General features: G+C 41.4%; 2 long non-coding RNA genes across 2 annotated transcripts; one reads left to right on the top strand and one right to left on the bottom strand.

The window, feature by feature from the left end:
* Positions 1-4,288: 4,288 nt before the first annotated feature.
* LOC122129913 lies at positions 4,289-5,402 on the top strand. The gene is made up of 3 exons (XR_006151816.1): positions 4,289-4,300; positions 4,649-4,757; positions 5,323-5,402. It is a non-coding gene; the product is annotated as an uncharacterized LOC122129913 (long non-coding RNA).
* Positions 5,403-7,267: 1,865 nt separating this feature from the next.
* LOC122129914 lies at positions 7,268-8,308 on the bottom strand. Its single transcript, XR_006151817.1, has 3 exons — positions 8,271-8,308; positions 7,990-8,103; positions 7,268-7,892 (listed from the first exon to the last, which is right to left on the bottom strand). It is a non-coding gene; the product is annotated as an uncharacterized LOC122129914 (long non-coding RNA).
* Positions 8,309-9,144: the final 836 nt, after the last annotated feature.

Below are 9,144 nucleotides of genomic sequence, written 5' to 3' on the forward strand. Positions count from 1 at the left end.
GAATGTGACTTCATAATTCACCCTTGTTCTTAGTGTGGTTCTACACACTGTTGTTTCATGCAGTTATTTAAGTAATGTGTTATACACGTAAAAATGAATGTTCCGGGATCGCGGTCCCTTTAAATATTCTGTTGTTGTTGATGACGTCGAGCCCCATGCTTGTTAGATTACAGGGCCACGCCATCTTGTCATTCATTCGTTTTCTGCATGTAAAATAAACGAGACACACACTTGTGTTCTCAATTTGAGGAATTGCCTTTTGCTTTTAAATGCAACTTCCACAACATCACATAAAAAAGCACATGCTTAGATTTTAGTATGAATAGAAGTGGCGATTTTAGCCCGACATTTCTGGTGAGGCAATTTTGTATGACATATGTTCATTGTCATGACTGTTCGCCAGCTAACCAACCACTAGAATTAGGAAATACTACATTATTTTAAAAAGTTCAAATTTGAAGAAACTATAAACAGAAAACAATACTATTATAATATTATTATTATAATTATTATATTATTACTATATATTATTATATATGACTACCTATTGGTTACAAAAATCTTATACTTTTTATGTGCCCCTCTGGTTAAACACTGGCCCCTCCTTGGCCCCCCTAGTAAAAATTGTCTAGAACCGGCACTGCCTCTAAGCGCAAGAGTTCGTCTCTCATTGTCTTAGGAGCCAAACAACATAATCCACCCTGCACTGACAGTATGACATGCTTGCTCAGGAACTTTTTTTCTTTAAAGTAGCATAACGGAACAATTGCTAATCGCTAACGATATGCTAGCGGCTAAAACTAACGAAATCTCTTGAAATGTGCTGACTTTGACATTATGACAAACTAGTTAGTCAACAACTGTCCTAACACAGTCAAACATCAAGCAAGTGCAACACACAAGACAAAGCAAGACGGCAAATAAGCTACTTACTAGTACGGCAGACAGTAGAAACCGGTCGGCTTCAGGCAATCCTACATTTAGCAGTAATATGCCTACGGACCCTGGTATGGCAATGGCACAGAGGCGATTCTCCATATTAAAAGTCATTGTAGCGCCCCAATTTTTTTAAAGCTGCTATTTTAAGGTAAAACTGCTTATCCTAACCCTAATCCTGATGTACAATTACTGCATAATGCCACTATAAATTGAATAGACCAGACTAACTCAATACATGGTGCCTGTCGGCGGGGAAAACGTATTTCCTAAAGAATCCGTGTTGAAACCGGATATTGTCACTTTACTCCGGTCTCTGGTTGGATAAAACTTGTCACATGTCCTGAACAGAAATGGACAAGGACCTTTGATTTATTCTTTAGGAACCATGTCGATGCCTGACTTTTAATGTTGTGTCACGTTAACATTAATAGCGATTGAATTACACTTGTAATCGCTAGCGGTAAATAAACGTTAATAACTTGAATGACTGATTAAGGATATATGTTACACATCACAAACACACGTAATCGATGTTTTTTGTGTGATAATTAGGTAATAGGGAAGCTTAAAATTACAGTATCTTACGCAAGCTAATTTACCTAGCTAGCTAGCAATAGAATTGTGTGGTGTAATCGCTAGCGGTAAATACACGTAAATAACGAATGACTGATAAAGGATATATGTTACACATCACAAACACACACAATCGATGAGTTTTGGGGGAAATGAGGTAATTGGTTAGCTTAAATTACAGTATCTTAGGCGAGCTAATTGCCCTAGCTAGCCAAACCGGAATTAACAGTGCTAGCTTTGTGTTTGGTCATATAGCTTCGTAAAAGTTCGGTTAACAAGTCACTTGTGTGTTTAGTTGTATGACTTTGTAAAAGTTCGGTTAACAAGTCAATTGAGCATTAAGCCACCTGACTATAATGGGTCAATTCATATCAGCATGCTAACGTTATACTTATTAGCAGCGAGGCTAGCTAGCTACTATGTGTTCCAATGGATTGTTGGTCTAAGCATTAGCAGCATGGGTCAATTCATATCAGCATGCTAACGTTATACTTATTAGCAGCGAGGCTAGCTAGCTACTATGTGTTCCTATGGATTGTTGGTCTAAGCATTAGCAGCAACCTAACAATAATGGAAAGCTTCAGTTAAGACCTACAATACTCTGCAACATTCGTGTACCACATGAACAACTAACCGAGTCAATGTAGACATATAAAAAGTCGTGTAGATAGCTTTATTCACATAAGCCGTATAACTTCACAAAAATAATAATAATTTAAAGAAAACCGATCGTTTGAATGTCAGGCGATCAACACAACTTCTCAACTAAAAAGTAAAGGTCCTAATCAAACGGAGTAAAGTGACGACTTCCGGTTTCAACACGGATTCTTTAGGAAATATGTTTTCCCCGCCAACAGTGCCTCACCTGACCGCACGTCCCTTGTTTTCTCCCGTCTATTTGAATAGGACATGCGCAAATTCAGCGAATTCAGCGATTATGATTATAAAAATGGTCAAAATGATTGGAATCATGCAGAGGGGTGGAAAGCCCCCTTGTGGCACTGCATTCTCCTTCGAAAAACCTAGATTTTTCTCCACCGTCTGTTGTTTTTGTTGTTCTTACTTTGCGTTGATTATGTGTCATGATGGTACTATTGTTCGGTTTAGCAAAAATAAGGGGACTGTATTTTAAATAATGTGGATTTAGATTTGGGACACGGAAGCTCTTCTTTCAAGCGGCCATTGGGTTTGTGACGTCACCAGAACTCCCCTGTCGATCTTTATTTTGACAACTGTGGTGGACCCTACACTTTGTGTGGCGCCCCCCTATGTGTTCAACTTAATTGATCTGCCTTTGTGTTGAATGGTTGATGCCTGTCCAATCGGGTGTGATTACCAACATACTGGTGCTGTTGTCATAGTACCAATGTTGTCTTGGTGGCCCTCGGGAAGACGGTATTACTATTAACACACAATTGCACCCTGTGATGACTAGGGTTGGGTACCGAGAACCGGTTCCAATATGGCACCGGTTCCTATACAACCGGTACCTACCCGGACCGGAATGCAACGCAGATTTCGGTGCTTCCTTTTGGTGCCTAAGCCAATTGAAATAAATAACAGCAACAAATCATGGAGCTAAATGAACAAAACGTAAAATGTTGGCTGCAACATGAAACACGGAGGCTGGTTCCAAAACAGTAGAAAACTAGCAATAGCTAACGAGCAGTCACGTCACGAGTACGATCTGTATGAATTCTTTTTTCTTGGTCACTGGTTGCTAGGCAGATTTCGAGGGGCACATTTAAAACTGAGCAGGCAGCATTTCACAGAGCAAGCACAAACAGAGCTTGCCATCAATTTAACAGAGAAAATGCCGAAAGGTAAACGGTCAAAAGTGTGGCTGTATTTCGCACAAAAAGATTCAAACAACGTGACATATGCAGCAAATGCAACAAAACAATTGCCTGTAAAGGGGGGAGAGAAGGCGAGAGTCAAAAGCAGATCAGCAACCACAGACTGAAGACTAAACGGAGATGCCAGCTAGTCTCTTCAAGGGGCAGTACAAGTTCACGTACTCAGTGTGTTCAAATAACCAGATTAGGTATAAACAAGATAGAAAAGATAGGTATAAAACAAATCAGAAAAAATGGTGAAATTTCATTAAATAAATGAAACCGGTATTGAAAAAGCACCGGTATCAAAAAAAAAAAAAAAAGATACCCATCCCTAAGCGCGTCCTCACTGCATCCTACTGCGACGCAACGGACATTCATGTACTTTTAATCGTCAACGGAGTCTTCTACAGTGCCTATTGTACATCCACACATACAGTATCTCCATGAACTGGTTCATCTTGGCTGGCATGTGTGAAATAGGGCTGCATTCACTGCACTATACACACGCAAAACAAACCCACAGCATCACACACTCCTAGAACATCATACATATAGCATCACACACTCCTAGAACATCATACATATGCTTTTTCTATGTCATTTAACACACAGCAATTCCACGTTGCATGACACACACACAGACAGCATCCTACCTAGCAACAGTGACATACTCCACTTTGGTCATCACCCAGTCTCAGACACACAAATCAGACAACCTTGTGTGTGTGTGTGTGTGTGTCTAGGCGGGCTCCCAGCGGTTCAGTGAGAACATGCCACACAAGTTCGAAATCCGCAGCTACAAAGTTCCCACCTTCTGCACCCACTGCAGCTCCATGCTGTGGGGCTTCATGCGTCAGGGCCTTCAGTGCAAAGGTGAGACCCGTTCCCCTCTTCATACTGGCCACCCCCTAGAGTAACACATCTCATGCGTCAGGGCCTTCAGTGCAAAGGTGAGACCCGTTCCCCTCTTCATACTGGCCACCCCCTAGAGTAACACATCTCATGCGCCAGGGCCTTCAGTGCAAAGATGAGACCCGTTCTCCTCTTCATACTGGCCAGCGCCTAGAATAACACATCTTTCAATACCTCTCAGATCTGTTTGCACACCATATAAGTTGGTGACATAGTATTACACATGGGAGCAGCACGGCCATTCTGCCAAAGGCCATACAGCGGTTTATTTATTGACTCATGTTTCCCCTTTCCTCCTAATCTCTCTCCATGTCTCTTTCTCTCTCTTTTTCTCTCTCTCTGTCTCTCTCTATCTCTCTCTGTCTCTCTCTCTCTCCATGTGGCAGCCTGTAAGATGAATGTGCACAAGCACTGTGAGAATAATGTGGCTCCTAGCTGTGAATGAATCAATGAAGTTCAGAGTCTGGGAGAAGATGCAAGAGATTGTTCAATAAAGTGAGTACTGCTACTGGTGATCACACTCACGCACACACTCTCTCTCTCACACACACGAACACACGAACACACGAACACACACACACACACACACACACACACACGAACACACACACACGAACACACACACACACACACCTCCTCATTTCTGCTCAGTGTTCTCCTCCTCTCTGCCTCCTCACCATCACGTCTCTGTGGGCTCCACATGAATCTGCTCTCTAAGGTTTAGTGACAGTTGGGCTCTACCTAGGGGGGAGTTAGCCATATATGTGTGAGAGATGTGAAGGCAGATGCAGGAAGGCTTTGCTGCTCACACTGGCCATTTGAATGCGAATAAACCTGTTGTCAAAGGGCAGAATACAGAGTTTAAAATAAAATAATGTAAGTTATATAAATCACTTCAGTTCAAAGGTGACACAAACAGGAAAACAGCAGTATTTGGTTTTATCAGTGTGCTTCAGTTTTGTATTGAAGACTGATGATAATCACAACCATCATTATCATTATCATTATCTTACTGGAACTTCAACTGGATTCTCTTGTGTGTCTCTATCTTTCTCTGTAGCTCCTGTGACTCTGGATCCCAACACTGCACACCCAAAACTCATCCTCAGTTCCTCAGATATGGAGGAGATGGGATAGAATGTTCTCCTTACTTTTCATGATTTTGCTGATTTTCAGAATCTCTACACACACACCTGTTCCCTAATAACCTGATATCTTCATGCCTAAACTGCTCTGGGAATGAGTTGATTATGATGTTTGGATTAATGAGTATGTTTCAGATTAAAATAAATAGTTAGGTTATTAGATGTTTGTCCTGTTCGCATTAAATACATTTATAATCTATGACATCTGTGACATGTCATTAATATCTGTAATCTAGAATATTCCATAACTGTCTAATGCAAGCTGGTGACATAGGCATCGCCCTCTACACACTCAACATTCCACACCTCCCAGTTTCTGATTACTGACTCCACCCACATCATCACACACCTGAAAGCCATTATGGACTCAGTAAGTCACTGAATAAGTACCTGTGTCACCTTTTATGATATCACTATTCAAGTCTACTTCCTGGCTGAGCATCCCTGGTAGTCTTGATACTCACCTGTGTCTGCCTCTCCCTTTACTGATTTTAACTGAGCCTTTTGATGAACCTGTTTTCCTGTGTACTGGTCTCCTGCCTTATTGACATTCATGAGTGTGCACCATTGTAAAGAATAAACCTGGTTCCTTATCAAAAACTATCCTCTTGACAGAGTCTCCATGTATCTGTGGTATGAGATATGAGATGAGATATTTTGGGGATTTGCTGAGATTTGAGTCTGCTGTAAGATCCTCATCACCCCGGTTGACAGCACTCTTTAGCTAAGCACTATTTTAATGTATAGTTCTGTAGAGGTTATCCCCCCTGTTCTAAACAACACTCCATCAGCTCTATTTTTAGCTCCATTCGGGTCTACTTGCGAGTGTTATGTATCTGATCCATGGGTTATGTGTGATCTGACCAGTGTGAGATATGGTGATATCCTCTCCCCACGAATATCAATACTATGACGTTTTTTAATACAAGTTTAAAAAATTCTGATGAAAATGTGATAAAATGTAAAGGTAATGTTAAAGCCACAGTGACCATGAAGGAGTTTTTCTCTGTTAAAATTGTACTTAAAACATCCCACAGGACAACTGTCAAACTTTGTGCTTGTCAAGTAGCAACAGTCAAATTAGCCAATTACCATCGTTAACTACATCATAACTATTGGCTAATGTTGTATATGTAAGGTTGTAAAAGTGAAATAATTATACATAATTAATACATTAATAAAATAACACATCAAGAACATATATATATTTTTTTGTAAAACTTTATTAAAAAGGATTTTAAGTCCACAGTAGTTTAGACTTTGGCACCTACAATATAAAAAAATTCAAAACAAAAAAAAGTGTACACCCCAAGATTTGCATTCCAACAAAAAATGCTTAACATATATTGGGATAAATAAAAACAAGTTCAACCAAAAAGAAACATAAAAATATGAAATCAATTTTAACGACAAAAAAAATTACAATAACACTAAACCAAGTCGATATCAGTTAAGTGTTTCTACTAAATGAAACCATCAATAAAACCACAGTGCTTTCTGCTGTTGCCGGGTATAAAAAAGGGACGACAGTTAAAATATGGCCAAATCAATTTCTACAGAAATCCATGCCGGCTCGACAACTGCCAATGAGGCAATGCGACGATCATATAAAGTCAGTGCTTGATTTTGAAAAATATTCTCAATTTCTTTTCTTAAAGTCTACTAAATGAAGGGGATGCTGATCTCTGAGCATTAGGGGGGTCCTAAAGGCAGGTAGGGTCCGCTCTGAGGATGAAGAGATCTGTGACTAATCTTTATTAAATACACTGAGCCATTTTCTTTTTCCAGTCGTCGTCACTTCTCCACTGTGTCATTCTCAGTCGTCATCTCAAAGGGGGTAGAAAACGTCCTTCGGGGACCGAACCTCAAAGAGGGAATACTGTAAGGCACTAAGGTTCACTGCATAGGTCAGCTTTGCATTCTCTTTCTCGATTGGCCGTGGACGGGGCTGGAGGGCAAGGTGGGGGTGAGTGGGAAGCCCAGCAAAGTGAATAAGACAGTTCTTACACAGGAAGTGATGCAACAGGATAGGATGTGATGTGGTAGGGAGTCTTACTGCAAAAGGCAGGTGTACAACAAGGTGCAGCAGGATAAAGATGGTGCTGGTGTTCTGGTCCAAACCAAAAATCAGAACCAGTAAGGAAGACGTGCAGTTTTTGTACAGGTCCCATCTCAGCTCCCTAAAATCTCAGCCTGTCCTAACAACCAAGCCTTCACAACAACTGGTCTACAGAGAGAGTGGTGGACATTTTGTTTCACAATCCTCCAGTTTCTCTCTTGAAGGTGAAGGTGAGACAGTATCATTTTAGGGAGCTGGGATGGGTTGTTGTTCTTTTTTTAGGGGGTTGGGGGGGATAAACTTCCTTCACATAAAGGCTAACCACAAAGTTAGCAGAACAAGGGAGAAAGAGGGACCCTATTCAGTTGGGCTTTGGGCGTCTGCCAACAGGTCTGGTCTCAGACATTCAATAGGACACTGGATATTCTGTGGGAGAGAAAGAGGAAAACCAGTTAGAGTTACATTTTTACAAATGTTTAGCTTGCGGAATGTTCTGGAAAATCGCCGGGAGCTGGACACTCACCAGTTTGCGCAGGGCGTTCTCTCTGTAGCGGTCGAAGGCGTCTGTGTGTATGGGCTGCAGCAGGTCTGCATCTACATCAGCACCAGGGCGATGGCAGTCCTCACATCTCCAGCCCTGTAGGGGGCAGCACCCATTAAACATAAACCACTTATTCGCAGACATGTGCGTGTCAATCACTGCACTAGTATACACATACAGCACAAAAGCACAGACACACATACAAAGACACACGCACACATGTGTTTACGCAAACACACACACACACACACACACACACACACCTGTTGTCCTCCATGGCAGGTACAGGTGCAAATGGCCCTTAGGTACTCCTTCTGCCACTGGTTTCCCACCTGGTACATCTTCCCATCATCATAACATGTGGACTCATCTAGAGTTATGAGGACAAGTGAGCTCAGTGATACGTCATATTTAAGGATATATAATGTTCCAGTGATGTGTAATGTCATATTTAGGGATATATAATGTTCAAGTGATGTGTAATATGTCATATTTAAGGATAGATAATGTTTCAGTGATGTGTAATATGTAAATGTTTTGTTCTCATCACCTCTTTATAATTTAACCTCTAGTTTCTGTGGTAGTGAAATTAAACCAGTTATAACTGTAAGGTTACATATGCATACTGTATATGCCTATTACCCATTATGACATCTCTGCACTACAACATGGGTCAAACTGAGACAACAGATGACTAAGGGCCAGGCTCTAATATGGCCAAGTGTGAATGTGAATCCAGCACGTCCAGATCCCAAACCAGGGCGATGTCCTTTCTACAGCCAGCTGCCATCTGGGAACTAGCTTTCTAGTAGAATATGATGTCACTTCCTGTCTCCTCTTCCCCATCAAAGCGCCTTCACTTCCTATTTAGGGACTTACGTGGCTCGCACTTGAACTCTCCTTTGCCGTTGCCGAGGCAGGTGCAGCTCATCATGTGACCGTTCTCTGCGTGGCGGTCCCACTTCTCACCGATGCGATAGTTATTGCCGCTGTCATGGCACCACTCTGTTTGGGGGAGGGTAAAAGTAGGAGGTGGGAGAGTTAGAGGTTTAAAGGCCAGTCCTTCATCCATTATGGATTAGAGAGGACTACCAACCAGTTGGCCATTTGGCTTCAGGTAGACTGTTGAATGAAAGG

Source organism: Clupea harengus, unplaced genomic scaffold (genome assembly GCF_900700415.2).
Source record: "Clupea harengus unplaced genomic scaffold, Ch_v2.0.2, whole genome shotgun sequence".
NCBI lineage: Eukaryota > Metazoa > Chordata > Actinopteri > Clupeiformes > Clupeidae > Clupea > Clupea harengus.